Source organism: Lepisosteus platostomus, unplaced genomic scaffold (assembly GCF_059453375.1).
Source record: "Lepisosteus platostomus isolate fLepPlt1 unplaced genomic scaffold, fLepPlt1.hap1 Scaffold_77_H1, whole genome shotgun sequence".
Lineage (NCBI taxonomy): Eukaryota > Metazoa > Chordata > Actinopteri > Semionotiformes > Lepisosteidae > Lepisosteus > Lepisosteus platostomus.
In genome coordinates this window covers 204,134-223,405 of record NW_028291689.1, presented here as the reverse complement: position 1 = coordinate 223,405, position 19,272 = coordinate 204,134, and the positions used below count along the sequence as shown (strand labels likewise).

The window sequence follows — 19,272 nt, the reverse complement described above, 5'->3', positions numbered from 1 at the left end:
AAGGGATTGCTGTCCGAATGCACATCTGAATCCCAAACAGAATCTCTAGTAAAATACGATCATTTGTGAAACAGGCAAATGACTGTCTCAGGGGCCCATTTCTCATTGTCAGACACATGTATGCAATGCTTTCACTGTGCATTGAGCAATAGGGATCAAAAACAGAATGGAAACAGACATGGAAACCAACGAGGATGGGATTTGAACCCATGCGTGCAAAGCACAATGGATTAGCAATCCATCGCCTTAACCACTCGGCCACCTCGTTAACAAAACTGGGCTGTCCCAACTGGGTTGGCGCGCTCCAGATGATCTTTTTCTTTTTTTTCCCTCGTACTCGAGGGTCATTTTCCTGTTCCACATGCGATTTCAACATTTTCCTTGGGAGATGTGAAGCCAGCAACCCACTGCTGTGGTTCAGTGGCCAGCGTGGAGTTCAGTGGCCCTGTTGTACACAGAAAGCACATTGAGCTCCTTGGACATGAAAAGTTCCAGATAAAAGCCATTTGTCATCCTTTCTCTTGGTGTCGATGTTGCTATTGTATGTAAAGGTGGCAACTTGCTCAGCGAGCAGGCGGAGCACACACCGAATGCAGATGTGTCTGAGTGGTGTGTCCAAGTGGCTGCAAAAGGACAGCACTCCCGGGGCACTGTGGCTTAGTTGGTTAAAGCGGCTGTCTAGTAAACAGGAGCCCCTGGGTCTGAATCCCAGCAGTGCCTTTTTTTGTTCTGTCTTCTCGAACAGAACTGGTCATTATGGACAACCGCCTACGGCTAGACTTAATTAAATGCAAGTATTCATTTCCTGTCTTTAACACGACTTGTTTTTCTTAAAATGGATGCAACTTGCAAAACATGAAATACAAACCTTGCTAATCAGCGCTAGCAGCTGGCAAAAAAAAAGAAGTCAGCAATTTTTTTTTTCTTTAACCTTAACCCTCCTAATGGAGACGAGTTAAACGACCGAGTCTATGCAGCTTAAACGGTGCGCACGTCGGGTTCTTAGCTGAAAGGGTGGTAAATCACGCTCACCCCAGTCCTTAATCTTTTAAAGAGGATACAAAATTGAACCTAGTCGCCACATCACATACATCCTGTTCAATGATAAAAAGGTAACATCTATCCTCGCTCCAGAGTAAATCTCACGTTGAGGGCATATTTTTTTTCACTTTACCGTGAATCGGGCTCGGCTGCACAGAGGAGAGAGCAGAGCAATGAGTTCACGGGGACAGGGGAGTCACACGCTGGTGGTTTGAATACGCGGAAGATCACTGAGGGATCCACAGTATATGGACCCTCCGTGCGCAATCAGTCCGCACTCCGGACTCTGAATCCTGCCATCCGAGTTAAGATCTCGGCAGAACCTGAAGCGCAGTTCCTTCTTAAAACGTAATCTGGTGAGCATTTCTAGAATCGTACTTGTATAGATGCAGCCTTTAATGTGTTGCTAGGTTAAAATTGATGACTTCTTGTATTTCAGTAGGCAACTGCCCTCTTGATTTCAGATTGAATTTCTTTATTACAGGGGCGCTTTTATGATGACAGATTCATGTTCAGGTACTTTGCTTGATGGAGGAAGCTCATTTCGGACTCTGTGATCTGCTCACCTGGAAAGGTCTGCTGTACTACTACAAGAGAGAAGTAGAGTCTGGAAGAAGGGACAATTTTATGATGCTTTGGAAGGTAGTTTTTTTTTCTTTGAAATCGAAATGAATCAGAATATCAGAGCAAAAGACAAACTCTTGGTTTGGTTTAAAGAGATATGGTTTTAAAACAGAAAATGTAGAAAACAGGTGTTTCTCACTTTTGGAAAAGAATGGACCGGGGGTATTTTACTAGTTGCAGTGCTGAGCTCACCGGGTTGCAGTCCTGCAGTGTTGCACCAGGGTCAGTGGTGCAATGGATAACACGTCTGACTACGGATCAGGAGATAGTAGGTTCGACTTCTGCCTGGCTCGGGTCGTTTTTAAACGCTTCAGGCTACTCCCTAAGTAGCCTGTGCTACTAACTGTATTGTAATCGTACCCAATAAGAGATTTCCTTCATGTAAATGAACTGCACCTGACAGCTTTAGAAAAACACCTGGGCTCAGTACGGTGCTGAGAGCTCAGCGTTGCTGTTGTTCTAATTAGCACGCACTGCATCGGCTATGAACCCGAACTTTTCAATTATTCCGATCAGTAAGTCAACACGTAGTCCACATGAAAGGTAGAAATATTCTCTTGTCTGTCTCTTGTTTGTATAGAACTGAATGTCACTGACAATGTACTGTTAGTTTTAATTGAAGAACGGCATTTGTGTTCAAATATACCAGACAAGTTTACGTAACTGCTCATGCGACACTCAGTTGTAATTAGTCAAGAAATAAAGTCGAACAGCTGCGGGTTTGATTCTGAACGTATGAGATTGCAGCGCCTTTTACTTCCATTGACAAATGATAGAGATTCGAAGAGAGATCCTTCAGACCAGCAAGCAAACCCACGGCTATTTCGGTTTTCTATCCAGGCAACGTTGGTGTCTGCAATAGCATACATGAAAGCGTGATGCAATTTCTGTGGCTACATTTGTTGCACGTCATGCACAGTAAGAGTGTTTCTAACACCAAATAAAAAGTCAACAATTAGCGATCACGCCTTCGCCTCAGTTAACCCACTGAAACCCTTGCTGTTAACAGTTCTTTACTGCGTGCTTTACGAGCACCTACATATCGTGTCGGTTCTTTCAGCTTTATTCATTAGGTTTTCAAAGGCATAAGTAGAGCACCAGAGGTGCGAACGCAGAATGTGTGGTAATCTGAAGAACTGCTTTCCATGGCAGCGGGTCCAAGCGATTTAGCGTTTTTATAGTACCGGGAAAGGAGAAGCGGCACTTTGCCTTTGCCGCGCAGGCACAAGGCGACGTGCGGCAGACGCCGGAGTCGGCAAGATCGAACCTGCGCGGGGAAGCCCCAACGCATTTCGAGTCCATCGCCTTAACCACTCGGCCATGACAAAAGCGAGCTCGCTACCGCCGCATTCCTCCTATAATCTAACACGGAGTGCGAGGTGGCTGCGGAAACCTTTTTAAAGTCGCTCTCCGTTAAAAAAAAAAATACTGTAACGCAACGGGGGCTCAGGCGGGCGCCCTTGCCGCATCTGTTCGGCCCCATCCCGACTGGAGGCTCGAACCCGGGACTTCCACGTCTCTCTGCAGCGACCTAGCCCCGTGAGCTAAAGAGAGATCTCTCCACAGCCCAGTAGCTGTGGTCCTGCTATCACAGGGAAGGGCGGTGACGTCACCCGCTCTGGTACGCCGGCTCTTACACACACTGCTTGTCGGCCGTAAGCGTTACACTCTCCCCCGCTTAAATCGCCGTCCCCGGCGAAGGGCTATCCCATCCCACTTCTGACACCAATGTAACGCAACGGGGGCTCAGGCGGGCGCCCTTGCCGCATCTGGTCGGCCCAAAGTATAGGTGGCTCGAACCCGGGACTTCCGCGTCTCTCTGCAGCGACCTAGCCCCGTGAGCTAAAGAGAGATCTCTCCACAGCCCAGTAGCTGTGGTCCTGCTATCACAGGGAAGGGCGGTGACGTCACCCGCTCTGGTACGCCGGCTCTTACACACACTGCATGTCGGCCGTAAGCGTTACAATACCTTTCACAAGATTCGTGCCGGCAGACAGACATGCCTCAGAGGGTTTAAGGCTGGCTTCACGTTCAAATGATAAAGTCCCCCAGTCCCGATGTCAAAATGCAACTTTGGCAGACAGAAAAAACATCAACAAATCACAAATGTGGAAAAGGATTTTACAAGCTGCACCACACTGCACTTTTAAAGCATTTACATTCGTGTTAGACGCAGGAATTGCCTTTGATTTGCGCGCTTACGAACGCCATGGAAAACGAAACAAAACTAAAGCCCTCAGCTCCTGCACTTGATTATAATGCCGTTACGTGTCGAAGCAGGAATTTACGTCATCCTACCACTGCAACACGGGGAATAGAGGGAAATGAGCACAATCCATGTGCATCTGGGGTTCATTTCTTATTTACATTTAATTCAAGGGAAAGGCTTGGGTCAGTTTCAGACGGCCTCCAACAGCGAGATTCAAGCGTCCCACCTTCAGCCCAATCTGCGCCGCCAGAACGCCAATGGCTCCTCTGGTCTCCGGGGTGCGGTTGTGACTCCGTAACCTAAAGTGTTGGTGGCAGACAAATGGAGACTAACAGGTGATGTCCTAGGACATGACTACATTGTGACACTCGGTGGGGATGGTGACCATTGCTTGGAAAAGAGTGCGAGGCCCCTTTAGAAAAACATTTTGTTAACAGGCATTCTGCCTCAGCCTAAACACCTATAGCTTGCAAAGCACATGCTATTAGACAGGCACCTCTGCAAGACCTTAAGAGTCTCTTAAACTAGTGATAGAAAGGTGTTCCCAATGGGCGATGTTCGGCTTTCAAATCATCTCTCCGTGGAAGCGCCGAGATGCAGCTGTTTAAGGCTTAGAAGCAGCTGACTGTTTCACTACCTAGCTGATCACTGTCAGTCAGGGAGCTCAGAGGTGAAAAGCCTGTCTGAGAGACAATTCGTCGTCGATCAGTTCAATATGTTCCGTACCAGCTCGGCGCACCTGAGATCATCTTGGTAGCCGTGTAGCTCAGATGAGTGAGAGCGTGTGTGTGTGTACCACCGTGATTGGATGCCGGTCCTTCTCAGGTCACAGTAAACCTTCTGCTGCCTAACTTCCCTAATTTTGGGGATCCCTTTGAAAAAGCAAAGGAAAAAAAAAACTGGCTCTCATCAGCGTGATTGACCCTACCCAGTGGCCTAATGGCTAAGACACTGGCCTCCTAAACCAGAGATTGTGGGTTTGAGTCCCATCTGGGGTGCTCCTGTCCCATTTTGAGCGTACAAATGTCCTTGTGATTTGCAAAGCTACAACCCCACCTTACTCAGTGAGCGTCTCTGCTTTTCTCTCACATACAGTTGGGAGAAAAACTTTTGTAAACAGCCCTTCGGAATGATGTGGATTTCTGCATGAATGGCTCCTAACATGTGATCTTATCTTTATCTAAGTCATAATAATTAATAAAGAGAGTCTGATTTAACAAACAACACACGCCCAACATTTGACATTGCTGTTTCTTTATTGACCAAATGGTTTAAACAATCAAGGTCATTGATGGAAAAAGTACGTGAACCCTTATATTAAGGAGCTAGTGGAACCTCCTTTATGACAAAAACCTCAATCCCCACTTTCTGTAGCGGCTGGTCAGACCTGAGCAGCGGTTAGGAGGTATTTTGGCCTATTCCTCTATGCAAAACTGTTTCAGTTCATGTATATTTTTGGGATGTCTTGCGCTGAACGGCCTGCTTCAGATCACGCCACAGCACTTCAATGGGATTGGGGTCAGGACTCTTACTTGGCCATCCCAAAATATGGAATTTCTTCTGTTTCAGCCACTCTGTTGTTGATGTACTCCTTTGTTTTTGTCATGCTGCATGACCCAGCGTCTTTCGAGTTTTAGATCACAGGCAGACACCCTGACATTCTGCTGTAGAATTTCCTGATACATCTTGGAATTCATCGGTCCCTCGATGATTGCAAGCCGTACAGCATCCGCCATGCTTCCCAGGTGGGATGAGGTTTTGGAGTTGGTATGCAGTGTTTTGTTATCTCCAAACATAACGCTGTGCACATTTACCAACAAGTTCAACTTTTGTCACGTCTGTCCACAGAACATTGTTCCAGGAGTTGCTGTGGAACATCCATGTGGTCTTTAGCAAACTTGAGAGGGGCAGTGGTGGTTTTTTTTGGGGGGAGAGCAGTGGTTTCCTCCGTGGTGACCTCGCATGATCACCACTCAGATTTCTGTTCAGATTTCTTCTTATGGTGGACTCATGGACACAGACGTAAGACAAAGTCAACCACCTGTTCGCTAGATCCCATACCCACTCAGCTAGTCAAAGATTCCCTCGAAGGACTGGCAGGACCTATAATTAGTATGATGAATGCATCGCTTGCGTCAGGCGTTGTACCTGATCAATTTAAGGTAGCGGTTGTTAGACCGCTCCTTAAGAAGTCAAATTTGGATCCACAAGTTCTTAACAACTACAGGCCTGTCTCAAAGGTCCCATTTCAATCTAAGTTTTGAGAGAATAGTTGTTGCCCAACGTCAATCGTATCTGGATTCAAATAATATACTTGAGAAATTTCAGTCTGGTTTCTGAAACAGCATTAACAAGAGCCTTAAATGATATTCTCTTAGCTACTGATGCGCGGAATGCAACAGTGCTAGGTTGCAACAGTGCTAGGAATGCAAACGTTAGGTTGCGCTTCTTCATGCTGCATGGTCGGCATGAGTGGAGCTTTTTAAACGTCTGTACTTAGTGCGCCTCATAAGAAATCGTTTGTCCCCGTTCAAAAGAGATTGTGCGATGTCCTGCAGCGTTCGCAAAGCAAACCTTTGACAGTTTGAAAAGAGGAATTTATTCTGCTTCCTGTGCGTGCAGTAGTTACAAAGTTGAACGTCTTTACACGATCTGCTGCAGTTTTCAGTGGGCGGGCTTTGTCAGATGGCTTGGAAAAACGCACTGTGTTTCGGCTCGGGAAACATCATGAGCAGTGTCCTGCATGTTTTCTGTGTATAGCTGTCTTTTAACGCATACAGAATTAATTCAAAATCATTGATTTCTCCAATTAACAAAGGTCCCTTAAAGGATGAGTCAAAGTAACGTCTAATCGGATTAGTTTCCTTAGAGCTGGTTTAGAGTTTGCTCAAGAGTTTACCTTTCACAGATGCGCAAAGAAGAATGTTGGCGGTGCCCGCTTCAAGGCGCCTTACAGCTGTAGGGTGTGATTCGAGACGATTCGTGGCGTGTGCTCGTTCCCATATACCGTATACCCCGGGGTGCAGTGCTAGGATGACGTATAATACCGCTTGGGCAAGTAACGGCGTTATACGCAAGTGCGGGACGTGAGGGTTTTCGTTTGTTCGTTTTGTTTTGCTCTGCTTTGCTTTGTTTTGCTTTCCATCGCGTTGGTAAGAGCGTAAATAAAAAGGCGATTCCTGCGTCTACCACTAATGTAAGAGCTATTTCAAGTGCGACGTGGTGCGGCTTTTCAAATGCTTGTGGGCATTTCTCTGTTGTTGATTCTTTTTTTGTGTGTAACAAAGTGGCATTTTCATGTCCGGACGGGGAGACTTTATCATTCCGACATGAAGCCACCCTTAAGTCCTCTGAGGCGTGTCTGTCTGCAAGGCTTATATTTTGGAAATGTTTTTTTGAAACGGAGAACGACTTTGAAATAGGCTTCCGCCGGCGCCTCGCGATCCAGGTAAGATTGTAGCAAGAACGCAGCGGCAGTGGGGCTTGCTGTAGTCGTGGCCAAGTGGTTAAGGCGATGGACTAGAAATCCATTGGGGTCTCCCCGCGCAGGTTCGAATCTTGCCGACTGCGTTATCCGCCTCCAGTCGGTGTGTTTCGGCGCAAGCAAAGAAGCGTGCCTCTTTGCTGTTCCTGGTGGTTTTAAAACGCCCAATCGCTTGTACCCGCTGCCTTGGAAATAAGTTCTTCAGCGTCCGCGAATGGCATTTTGCAGCTGGAAGCAGATGTCGACGCGTTTTGCACAGAGCACCAAAAAAGCGTCTTTTTTGAAGACCCAAGCACTGAGCATTGGTGGTTCAGTGGTAGAATTCTCGCCTGCCACGCCGGAGGCTCGGGTTCGATTCCCGGCCAATGCAGTGGCTTTTGCAGCGAGCGGCTCCATCACTTGCATCCCCTTGCAACTCGCAACTCAAAAAACCCACTGAAGCTAAGCAGGTGTGAGCCAGGTCAGTACCCGGATGAGGGTGAGCTACAGGGGAAAACAAAGCTTCCAGCTGGAAGCGGTGTTAATGGTGCCAGCGGTGGGGCGCTCACCCTGAGGTCTGTGCGGGTCCCAATGCCCCAGTATAGTGACGGAGATGCTGTGTTGTAAAAGGGCGCTGTCTTTTGGATGAGACGTAAAACCGAGGTCACAGCGCTCTGTGGTCATTCAAAATGACCACCAAAACCTTTGACAAAAGCTCTTGGTAATTGATGGTCTTCAATAATGCTTCTCCTTTAGGTACATTTTAAATCAGCTGAAAAATGCTGTGAAATGGGGGGGCACTTCAGGCCAGTGTAGGATTTGGGTTACAAGAACCATGAAACTGCACGAGAAAGCCCGTACACTGAATTACACAGCTTTCTATTCAAAGGAGGACAAAAGAAATTCCCTGAGTTCGATTTTTTGCAGCACAGAGAGGAGCACTGTTGCGAGGCCGGTTAGCTCAGTTGGTTCGAGCGTGGTGCTAATAACGCCAAGGTCACGGGTTCGAGCCCCGTACTGGCCAGGTCCTTTTCTCCTCTCTTACCAAAGCTGTTAGGTTCCTTTCCGTGGTGAGAGGGGTTGTCATGCAACGCTGCCACATAGTGCCGACAGACAAGAGTGTTGCGGGAGAAGAGAAAAGTGTTTGAAGATTTAAGAGTGTCTTAGGTGGAGCCAAAATCAAGTGTCACAAATACAAGTGGTTGGATTTCCAATGTTTAATATGGTAAAAATAAGCGGAAGTTATCTGCCGGTCCGGCACAGTCTGCCATGCTTTTGTCATATACTGTAAAGTGGTGTCGAACTGGGTGTCGAACTGGAGCCTCACCATTTGCATATGTGAGGCTCCAGTTATACATCGAGTGTCACATTAAATGACAAAAATGAAGAGAGTTAAAGCAGCTGGAGAGGTTTTCTTACAACTTTTGAGCTGACACAGTTTTGGAAAATGTTTCCTTCACGCTGCACTGTACAACATAGGCAGCCAAGAGTCTCCAAAACAAAACAGAATTGACAGATAGGAGAAAATTCCCACTCATCCTGAAGTTCCCAAAATCCAGCACTGAGCGTAAACAAAGTGTCTAAGTAGCGTGGGAATGCTAAACCTAACCCTAGCTGGAGTTTGAGCAATCCAGCACTGAGCGTAAAAAGATGAGTCAAAGTAACGTCTAATCGGATTAGTTTCCTTAGAGCTGGTTCAGAGTTTGTTCAACAGTTTACCTTTCACACATGCGCAAAGAAGAATGTTGGGGGTGCACGCTTCAAGGCACCTTACAGCTGTAGGGAGTGATTCGAGACAATTTGTGGCGTGTGCTCGTTCCCATATACCGTACGCCCCGGGGTGCAGTGCTAGGATGATGTACAATACCGCTTGGGCACGTAACGGCGTTATACGCAAGGTTTTCGTTTGTTCGTTTTGTTTTGCTCTGCTTTGCTTTGTTTTGCTTTCCATCGCGTTGGTAAGAGCGTAAATAAAAAGGCGATTCCTGCGTCTACCACTAATGTAAGAGCTATTTCAAGTGCGACGTGGTGCGGCTTTTCAAATGCTTGTGGGCATTTCTCTGTTGTTGATTCTTTTTTTGTGTGTAACAAAGTGGCATTTTCATGTCCGGACGGGGAGACTTTATCATTCCGACATGAAGCCACCCTTAAGTCCTCTGAGGCGTGTCTGTCTGCAAGGCTTGTATTTTGGAAATGTTTTTTTGAAACGGAGAACGACTTTGAAATAGGCTTCCGCCGGCGCCTCGCGATCCAGGTAAGATTGTAGCAAGAACGCAGCGGCAGTGGGGCTTGCTGTAGTCGTGGCCGAGTGGTTAAGGCGATGGACTAGAAATCCATTGGGGTCTCCCCGCGCAGGTTCGAATCCTGCCGACTACGTTATCCGCCTCCAGTCGGTGTGTTTCGGCGCAAGCAAAGAAGCGCGCCTCTTTGCTGTTCCTGGTGGTTTTAAAACGCCCAATCGCTTGTACCCGCTGCCTTGGAAATAAGTTCTTCAGCGTCCGCGAATGGCATTTTGCAGCTGGAAGCAGATGTCGACGCGTTTTGCACAGAGCACCAAAAAAGCGTCTTTTTTGACGGCCCAGGCACTGAGCATTGGTGGTTCAGTGGTAGAATTCTCGCCTGCCACGCGGGAGGCTCGGGTTCGATTCCCGGCCAATGCAGTGGCTTTTGCAGCGAGCGGCTCCATCACTTGCATCCCCTTGCAACTCGCAACTCAAAAAACCCACTGAAGCTAAGCAGGTGTGAGCCAGGTCAGTACCCGGATGAGGGTGAGCTACAGGGAAAAACAAAGCTTCCAGCTGGAAGCGGTGTTAATGGTGCCGGCGGTGGGGCGCTCACCCTGAGGTCTGTGCGGGTCCCAATGCCCCAGTATAGTGACGGAGATGCTGTGTTGTAAAAGGGCGCTGTCTTTTGGATGAGATGTAAAACCGAGGTCACAGCGCTCTGTGGTCATTCAAAATGACCACCAAAACCTTTGACAAAAGCTCTTGGTAATTGATGGTCTTCAATAATGCTTCTCCTTTAGGTACATTTTAAATCAGCTGAGAAATGCTGTGAAATGGGGGGGCACTTCAGGCCAGTGTAGGATTTGGGTTACAAGAACCATGAAACTGCACGAGAAAGCCCGTACACTGAATTACACGGCTTTCTATTCAAAGGAGGACAAAAGAAATTCCCTGAGTTCGATTTTTTGCAGCACAGAGAGGAGCACTGTTGCGAGGCCGGTTAGCTCAGTTGGTTCGAGCGTGGTGCTAATAACGCCAAGGTCACGGGTTCGAGCCCCGTACTGGCCAGGTCCTTTTCTCCTCTCTTACCAAAGCTGTTAGGTTCCTTTCCGTGGTGAGAGGGGTTGTCATGCAACGCTGCCACATAGTGCCGACAGACAAGAGTGTTGCGGGAGAAGAGAAAAGTGTTTGAAGATTTAAGAGTGTCTTAGGTGGAGCCAAAATCAAGTGTCACAAATACAAGTGGGAGGATTTCCAATGTTTAATATGGTAAAAATAAGCGGAAGTTATCTGCCGGTCCGGCACAGTCTGCCATGCTTTTGTCATATACTGTAAAGTGGTGTCGAACTGGGTGTCGAACTGGAGCCTCACCATTTGCATATGTGAGGCTCCAGTTATACATCGAGTGTCACATTAAATGACAAAAATGAAGAGAGTTAAAGCAGCTGGAGAGGTTTTCTTACAACTTTTGAGCTGACACAGTTTTGGAAAATGTTTCCTTCACGCTGCACTGTACAACATAGGCAGCCAAGAGTCTCCAAAACAAAACAGAATTGACAGATAGGAGAAAATTCCCACTCATCCTGAAGTTCCCAAAATCCAGCACTGAGCGTAAACAAAGTGTCTAAGTAGCGTGGGAATGCTAACCCTAACCCTAGCTGGAGTTTGAGCAATCCAGCACTGAGCGTAAAAAGATGAGTCAAAGTAACGTCTAATCGGATTAGTTTCCTTAGAGCTGGTTCAGAGTTTGTTCAACAGTTTACCTTTCACACATGCGCAAAGAAGAATGTTGGGGGTGCACGCTTCAAGGCGCCTTACAGCTGTAGGGAGTGATTCGAGACGATTCGTGGCGTGTGCTCGTTCCCATATACCGTACGCCCCGGGGTGCAGTGCTAGGATGATGTACAATACCGCTTGGGCACGTAACGGCGTTATACGCAAGGTTTTCGTTTGTTCGTTTTGTTTTGCTCTGCTTTGCTTTGTTTTGCTTTCCATCGCGTTGGTAAGAGCGTAAATAAAAAGGCGATTCCTGCGTCTACCACTAATGTAAGAGCTATTTCAAGTGCGACGTGGTGCGGCTTTTCAAATGCTTGTGGGCATTTCTCTGTTGTTGATTCTTTTTTTGTGTGTAACAAAGTGGCATTTTCATGTCCGGACGGGGAGACTTTATCATTCCGACATGAAGCCACCCTTAAGTCCTCTGAGGCGTGTCTGTCTGCAAGGCTTGTATTTTGGAAATGTTTTTCTGAAACGGAGAACGACTTTGAAATAGGCTTCCGCCGGCGCCTCGCGATCCAGGTAAGATTGTAGCAAGAACGCAGCGGCAGTGGGGCTTGCTGTAGTCGTGGCCGAGTGGTTAAGGCGATGGACTAGAAATCCATTGGGGTCTCCCCGCGCAGGTTCGAATCCTGCCGACTACGTTATCCGCCTCCAGTCGGTGTGTTTCGGCGCAAGCAAAGAAGCGCGCCTCTTTGCTGTTCCTGGTGGTTTTAAAACGCCCAATCGCTTGTACCCGCTGCCTTGGAAATAAGTTCTTCAGCATCCGCGAATGGCATTTTGCAGCTGGAAGCGGATGTCGACGCGTTTTGCACAGAGCACCAAAAAAGCGTCTTTTTTGAAGGCCCAGGCACTGAGCATTGGTGGTTCAGTGGTAGAATTCTCGCCTGCCACGCGGGAGGCTCGGGTTCGATTCCCGGCCAATGCAGTGGCTTTTGCAGCGAGCGGCTCCATCACTTGCATCCCCTTGCAACTCGCAACTCAAAAAACCCACTGAAGCTAAGCAGGTGTGAGCCAGGTCAGTACCCGGATGAGGGTGAGCTACAGGGAAAACCAAGACTTCCAGCTGGAAGCGGTGTTAATGGTGCCGGCGGTGGGGCGCTCACCCTGAGGTCTGTGCGGGTCCCAATGCCCCAGTATAGTGATGGAGATGCTGTGTTGTAAAAGGGCGCTGTCTTTTGGATGAGATGTAAAACCGAGGTCACAGCGCTCTGTGGTCATTCAAAATGACCACCAAAACCTTTGACAAAAGCTCTTGGTAATTGATGGTCTTCAATAATGCTTCTCCTTTAGGTACATTTTAAATCAGCTGAAAAATGCTGTGAAATGGGGGGGCACTTCAGGCCAGTGTAGGATTTGGGTTACAAGAACCATGAAACTGCACGAGAAAGCCCGTACACTGAATTACACGGCTTTCTATTCAAAGGAGGACAAAAGAAATTCCCTGAGTTCGATTTTTTGCAGCACAGAGAGGAGCACTGTTGTGAGGCCGGTTAGCTCAGTTGGTTAGAGCGTGGTGCTAATAACGCCAAGGTCACGGGTTCGAGCCCCGTACTGGCCAGGTCCTTTTCTCCTCTCTTACCAAAGCTGTTAGGTTCCTTTCCGTGGTGAGAGGGGTTGTCATGCAACGCTGCCACATAGTGCCGACAGACAAGAGTGTTGCGGGAGAAGAGAAAAGTGTTTGAAGATTTAAGAGTGTCTTAGGTGGAGCCAAAATCAAGTGTCACAAATACAAGTGGGAGGATTTCCAATGTTTAATATGGTAAAAATAAGCGGAAGTTATCTGCCGGTCCGGCACAGTCTGCCATGCTTTTGTCATATACTGTAAAGTGGTGTCGAACTGGGTGTCGAACTGGAGCCTCACCATTTGCATATGTGAGGCTCCAGTTATACATCGAGTGTCACATTAAATGACAAAAATGAAGAGAGTTAAAGCAGCTGGAGAGGTTTTCTTACAACTTTTGAGCTGACACAGTTTTGGAAAATGTTTCCTTCACGCTGCACTGTACAACATAGGCAGCCAAGAGTCTCCAAAACAAAACAGAATTGACAGATAGGAGAAAATTCCCACTCATCCTGAAGTTCCCAAAATCCAGCACTGAGCGTAAACAAAGTGTCTAAGTAGCGTGGGAATGCTAACCCTAACCCTAGCTGGAGTTTGAGCAATCCAGCACTGAGCGTAAAAAGATGAGTCAAAGTAACGTCTAATCGGATTAGTTTCCTTAGAGCTGGTTCAGAGTTTGTTCAACAGTTTACCTTTCACACATGCGCAAAGAAGAATGTTGGGGGTGCACGCTTCAAGGCGCCTTACAGCTGTAGGGAGTGATTCGAGACGATTCGTGGCGTGTGCTCGTTCCCATATACCGTACGCCCCGGGGTGCAGTGCTAGGATGATGTACAATACCGCTTGGGCACGTAACGGCGTTATACGCAAGGTTTTCGTTTGTTCGTTTTGTTTTGCTCTGCTTTGCTTTGTTTTGCTTTCCATCGCGTTGGTAAGAGCGTAAATAAAAAGGCGATTCCTGCGTCTACCACTAATGTAAGAGCTATTTCAAGTGCGACGTGATGCGGCTTTTCAAATGCTTGTGGGCATTTCTCTGTTGTTGATTCTTTTTTTGTGTGTAACAAAGTGGCATTTTCATGTCCGGACGGGGAGACTTTATCATTCCGACATGAAGCCACCCTTAAGTCCTCTGAGGCGTGTCTGTCTGCAAGGCTTGTATTTTGGAAATGTTTTTTTGAAACGGAGAACGACTTTGAAATAGGCTTCGACTCGGGGGCTTTTCCACGGTCTGTGTGAGGAGGGGCGGGTGTGTCCAGCAGCTTATCGAGCGGAAGCCTGGGGCGGCGGAGAGCTGTGATCGTGCAGACCTTGAGGTGTCACCTCTTTGTCTGCTTTCCCGCCTTCCCTCCGCCCAAGCTCTGCTCCAAAGTAGCCCGGCAACCCCTCACACCTGCACGTGTCACAACCTAAGGTGTGGTCATGAGACACCCATGGGGTGTTGTTCTGTTCTTGCTAATTGTTTCCTGCCCGTCGCAGGCAGGAGTCCATGCGAGGAAGATGCGCTGGACAGAGCTCAGAGGGCGCACCTGGGTGGCTTTCCTTCTGAGTGACGTTCCTGCAACACTCTCCCGCTACTCTTGGTGCGCTCATGCCGCAACACAGGAAGGCTGGAGCAGGTGGCTGTGGGCTCTGTGCACCGCCGAAATAGCTCAGCTGGGAGAGCGTTAGACTGAAGATCTAAAGATCCCGGGTTTCGGTGTTTTGTTTCATCGCGCCCTTTGTTCCTCTCTCCAGCGCCCCCTGCCTAAAGTGACGCGTCCCTTTCTCAGCCCGAAACGCAAGCGAGACACCAGCAGCAGTCCCTGCAGGTTTCCGTGGTGTAGCGGCTATCACGTTCGCCTAACACGCGAAAGGTCCCCGGTTCGAGACCGGGCGGAAACAGCCTCGTTTTGCACGCTCCTGTACTTCACAGAGGTATTGAGCGACCGGTCATTTGTTCCCAATGTATTTCCGGTGCCTTCATGCACTCTTGTACCAAACGCACGTTCCTTCTGTATGCGGAGCCGATCATTTGCAATTGGGCTGTGCCGACAGATCAGGACGAGCTCTGTCGGCTCAATAGCAGCGCAGGACCTGCAAGAACAACAGAAAGATTAGCATCCAGCGGGGGCTTCTTAGTGAGCCCAAGATCTCATCAAGAATCGGCTCCAGCAACAGGGCTGGGCGCATTGTTCCATTCTCCGACCACTCTCGGTGTAAACAAGTCCCTCCTGGTCTCTGCTTGAATTGCACTTTCCTGCGTTTGCTTTGGTGTAACTGGCTTCCCCTGCATGGGCGAATGTGAAGAAGATCCTTAGTAAGTCATTGAAGAAACCCGAGAAGAGGTCGGAGTGGTCTCTGTCGTTCATCAACGATCCAGTCAGGCAGTACTCCTCTGTAAAGCGCCGTTCGTTCACATCAATTGGCTTTTTTTTGCCTTCATTCGTGCAAGTAGTAAAAGCAGACGCCCCTATTCTGCCGTGACCCGGATTCGAACCGGGGTTGTTGCGGCCACAACACAAAGTACTGACCACTATACGATCACGGCGAGTTACCGATACACACGTGGCAGGGCGGAAAAGGCTGTGCTCTCTTCGTGTGACATAATTCGGGAAAGTCCTGACGTTGCATTTCAACTGAGCCCCAGTATACATCGACCCTTCGACACTCTGAGTGACAGCTCTCTTGCGTGTTTTCTCATATTTATGTAGTTTGCTTGCATGATGCCCGGAACAGCAGGGTTGTGCACTCCCATATGGTCTAGCGGTTAGGGTTCCTGGTTTTCACCCAGGCGGCCCGGGTTCGACTCCCGGTATGGGAACGTGTCAATTTTGCCTCCTGCTTTCCAAAAGATCAGCACTGTGTACGAAGGAGCCGCATTAAAACTACTCAACGTGCAAAACGTGCGAGAAGAGGGGGCGCTTGTTTCCAGCCGAAACTTCACGCGTGTGAGACGAGCTGACCATCGCTGCAGGAGGTGGGAGGGTCACTCTGGTAGACAGGGCTGACCTTCGGCAATAGGATTTATACTCTCCAAGATGATATTTGCACTTTCTGGAGAGGCGATTTTCTCCACTTCAGTAGCCCGATTTCGTCGATTGCGTGGAGAGGGCTGTAGAATGTGGCGCCGTCTTTCCTGCTCCGTCCATGACAGGCGTGCTGGTCTCTGGAGAGAGAGCATGGTCCATCAGCGCATCCCAATAAAGGCACTGGAAGCAGCTGAATCGCATTGGTGAAGCTCAGCGCTGGGCCGCTGGGCACATCTGACCACAGTTTCCGTAGTGTAGTGGTTATCACGTTTGCCTCACACGCGAAAGATCCCCGGATTGAAACCGGGAGGAAACAGACCAGACTTCTTCTGTCGCCACGCACAAAAGGGGATTGGGGATTCGCCTAGTGCTGTGATCGAACAGACCCACTCACCTCTTAGTGTGGCGGGATCTGCACAGTGCATGTCGCAGCGCATCCTGCTTTCACTTCAATGCGCGTCCTGACGTACCCCGGTCTCCCGCGTGACAGGTGGGGACAGGTGACAGGTCCACGTGACAGGTCCTATACTAACGAGGAAGACATCGCTCTCTCCGACCCCCGGCATCGTGTCCCGACCCACCGTGCTGGAAGCCGACTCGTGCTGTGATTCCTTTACGGAGCAGAAATGACAACCGAGGAGCCGAGAGATCATTTCAGCATTTCGCGTCTGAACGGAAAACACAAACGACCAACTCGGAATGATTTGCCTTTGACGCTTATCAAAGCGTTCTTTGTGCATCGAACAGACCCACTCACCTCTTAGTGTGGCGGGATCTGCACAGTGCATGTCGCAGCGCTCCCTGCTTTCACTTCAATGTGCTTCCTGATGTTGAGTCGTGTGCCGTGCGGAGGCTCTGAAAGCGAGAGCAATGAAAAGGTGCACGACACTGTGAAATAAACATTAATAAACGCATATATAACGTCGAAAACACATCTAACACTAGGAGTATACAGCACTCTGCACAGTGTACGAAGTAAATTATTTTCGCAGTAATTAATTATATTTACTATATTTATTATACACGTGTAAATTAATTACTGCGAAAATAATTTACTTCGTACACTGTGCAGAGTGCCGTATACTCCTAGTGTTAGATGTGTTTTCGACGTTATATATGCATTTATTAATGTCGTCGATTTTACGGTTGCAATTCGACGTTGATTATACGTCGAGGCGACGTATATATACGTATAACCTTATTTTCGCCGTGAATATACGTATATTCGACGAATCAATGCCCACAGCTTGGCATACAAGGGTTTTGCGGAGGGGTCTTGCCACCTGCCTGAAAAAAAAAACAGTAAAATGTTTGAGTGCCTATAGAGTTTCTATTTTTATTTTCTTGAGAAAAGTTGATACCATTTCCTGGAAACCCCGTCTCCCATCAGTGCGCGGTGCCCGGGGAAAAATCTGTAGGGGGGCGTCTGAAATTCTGAGCGGGGGTGATATTTCGGTTGAAACGGAGCTGTACGGTGCAGCTACCCAAATGAAATCTCGCAGCTATGCCATTGATTAGTGCTTCATGATAGAAGATATCGACTAGCAATCTGGTATTTGCGATGAAGTTCAGTTTCACATTTTTCGTCACTCTCACTGGAGAGTATTGCCTGGAGCGAAAAGTACCATAAGCGTTCATTTTTGCAGCTACATGGACGTTCTGAATCGTTAAGAAAAAATGTTGTAAAACCAACAGAAAGCACAGACTGCTATAACTAGTCCTAGTTATATAACGATTTTAAGTATAATGATAAACTACTGCAAGGAATCGGTCCACCTGAGCAAACAGGATCGTAATGTTGACACTCAATAACGACACTGATATGTGCAGTTCCTGGACGGATAGCCCTCCTGCCCATCAAACAGACTGAGTGACTGTTCGTGTCATTTAGTGTTGTCTGACCATTGACAAAGTACAACTATTTTTTTAGGGCGCAAATTAAGTTAGGTAAATCTTTTTGCCCAAAACTGAAGGGGCGACATTCCCCCCTCCCCCCGTGATGCCAGGCCTGTCCCCATCCTATTCCATAATGTCATTATATATAATACCATACAACAGTGACCGATCCTTACTAACTACATGCGTTAAAATTGCACATCAGCTCATAGCAGGGGGCACATAGCCGCGATGTATTTTCAATGTTATATTTCAACCATAATATCGACAACATTAATAAACGCATACGTTGAGAAAATATCGAACCCAGCATATTTTCCGCTTATATACCACAATGCATTGCTAGTATTCGTTGGTCACCATTTTGGACACGTTTTTCAAATGTAGAAGTATATCCGCAAATATCTCAGCAATCCTCTTTTGACGAGTAAGTATGAACAATAATAATACTATCTGAATACATACAGATCTTTCTTAATATTATTTTGATTAAAATAGTACGTGAATAAGCAAAAAATGGCACATAAAATAGTGTGAATGGGGAAGATGACACAAAATCGTTTTGCCGTTTCTCTATTCTTATTCTATGTTGTACTTTCAAACTTTGGGTACTCTTTAATTAGGACAGACTTTATTGCTCAACTGCTATGATGCAAGCTAAATTTTATACATTTATTTCAGTTTTGAGCTTAGTAAACCGTTCATTTTTTAGATTATACTAAAGAAGATATTAATCATCATTTATTTGGGAAGTAATATTATATAATTTTCTCCTAGCTGCGGTGCTGAAGTCCCACCCTACATCAACAGAAAAAGAAATAAAGGACCATGCAATGTGTTACTTGAAGAATGCATATGCAAGGCAGGGGGCCAGGAGATCTGGACACTGAAAATAATAGGTTTTTGGTTCTAACTGTTAGGACAATTAGACAGGGTTTGCAAATAGTGGACAAAAATCATCTTAACTTCCATTGTAATATTTTTTTTTCTTGGAAATATAGAAGTTGTACATTTTAAAATGTATATTTGAATCAAAATGTGGTTTTGAGTTAGTGTGTTAATGTAATTAGTTTTGTGTTTGTCATTACTATACTGTATATTGCCATGTTACCAGAATTTGTAGCTGAAGTTCAAGACTAGTTGTGTTTTTTATGATTATTGCCCATATGTTGATTGTTGATTGATTGTATACAATGTATAATTTGAAATACATGTTTCAGGTGTGAATGTGTATTTTCAGAATACATTTCTAAATCTAATCATTGGCTTGGTTTACTTGTTTCTACACCTATAAAACCTATCTTTGATGTATAATAGACCTCTACCCATATACGTATAATAGACCTCTAACCATATACGTATAATAGACCTCTAAAGTTATCCGTATAATAGACCTCTAACCATATACGTATAACAGACCTCTAACCATATACGTATAATAGACCTCTAAAGTTATCCGGAACTCC

The 19,272-nt window shown here is 46.9% G+C and overlaps 11 non-coding genes across 11 annotated transcripts; 9 read left to right on the top strand and 2 right to left on the bottom strand.

Moving 5' to 3' along the window:
* Positions 1 to 186: 186 nt before the first annotated feature.
* Positions 187 to 268, bottom strand: trnas-gcu (transfer RNA serine (anticodon GCU)). The gene has a single exon. It is a non-coding gene; the product is annotated as a tRNA-Ser (tRNA).
* Positions 269 to 8,287: 8,019 nt separating this feature from the next.
* trnai-aau (transfer RNA isoleucine (anticodon AAU)) lies at positions 8,288 to 8,361 on the top strand. Its single transcript has one exon. It is a non-coding gene; the product is annotated as a tRNA-Ile (tRNA).
* Positions 8,362 to 9,631: 1,270 nt separating this feature from the next.
* trnas-aga (transfer RNA serine (anticodon AGA)) lies at positions 9,632 to 9,713 on the top strand. The gene has a single exon. It is a non-coding gene; the product is annotated as a tRNA-Ser (tRNA).
* A 213-nt stretch (positions 9,714 to 9,926) lies between these two features.
* On the top strand, positions 9,927 to 9,997 carry trnag-gcc (transfer RNA glycine (anticodon GCC)). Its single transcript has one exon. It is a non-coding gene; the product is annotated as a tRNA-Gly (tRNA).
* A 559-nt stretch (positions 9,998 to 10,556) lies between these two features.
* trnai-aau (transfer RNA isoleucine (anticodon AAU)) lies at positions 10,557 to 10,630 on the top strand. Its single transcript has one exon. It is a non-coding gene; the product is annotated as a tRNA-Ile (tRNA).
* Positions 10,631 to 11,900: 1,270 nt separating this feature from the next.
* Positions 11,901 to 11,982, top strand: trnas-aga (transfer RNA serine (anticodon AGA)). Its single transcript has one exon. It is a non-coding gene; the product is annotated as a tRNA-Ser (tRNA).
* Positions 11,983 to 12,195: 213 nt separating this feature from the next.
* On the top strand, positions 12,196 to 12,266 carry trnag-gcc (transfer RNA glycine (anticodon GCC)). Its single transcript has one exon. It is a non-coding gene; the product is annotated as a tRNA-Gly (tRNA).
* A 559-nt stretch (positions 12,267 to 12,825) lies between these two features.
* Positions 12,826 to 12,899, top strand: trnai-aau (transfer RNA isoleucine (anticodon AAU)). Its single transcript has one exon. It is a non-coding gene; the product is annotated as a tRNA-Ile (tRNA).
* Positions 12,900 to 14,710: 1,811 nt separating this feature from the next.
* Positions 14,711 to 14,783, top strand: trnav-aac (transfer RNA valine (anticodon AAC)). Its single transcript has one exon. It is a non-coding gene; the product is annotated as a tRNA-Val (tRNA).
* Positions 14,784 to 15,357: 574 nt separating this feature from the next.
* trnah-gug (transfer RNA histidin (anticodon GUG)) lies at positions 15,358 to 15,429 on the bottom strand. The gene has a single exon. It is a non-coding gene; the product is annotated as a tRNA-His (tRNA).
* A 201-nt stretch (positions 15,430 to 15,630) lies between these two features.
* trnae-uuc (transfer RNA glutamic acid (anticodon UUC)) lies at positions 15,631 to 15,702 on the top strand. Its single transcript has one exon. It is a non-coding gene; the product is annotated as a tRNA-Glu (tRNA).
* Positions 15,703 to 19,272: the final 3,570 nt, after the last annotated feature.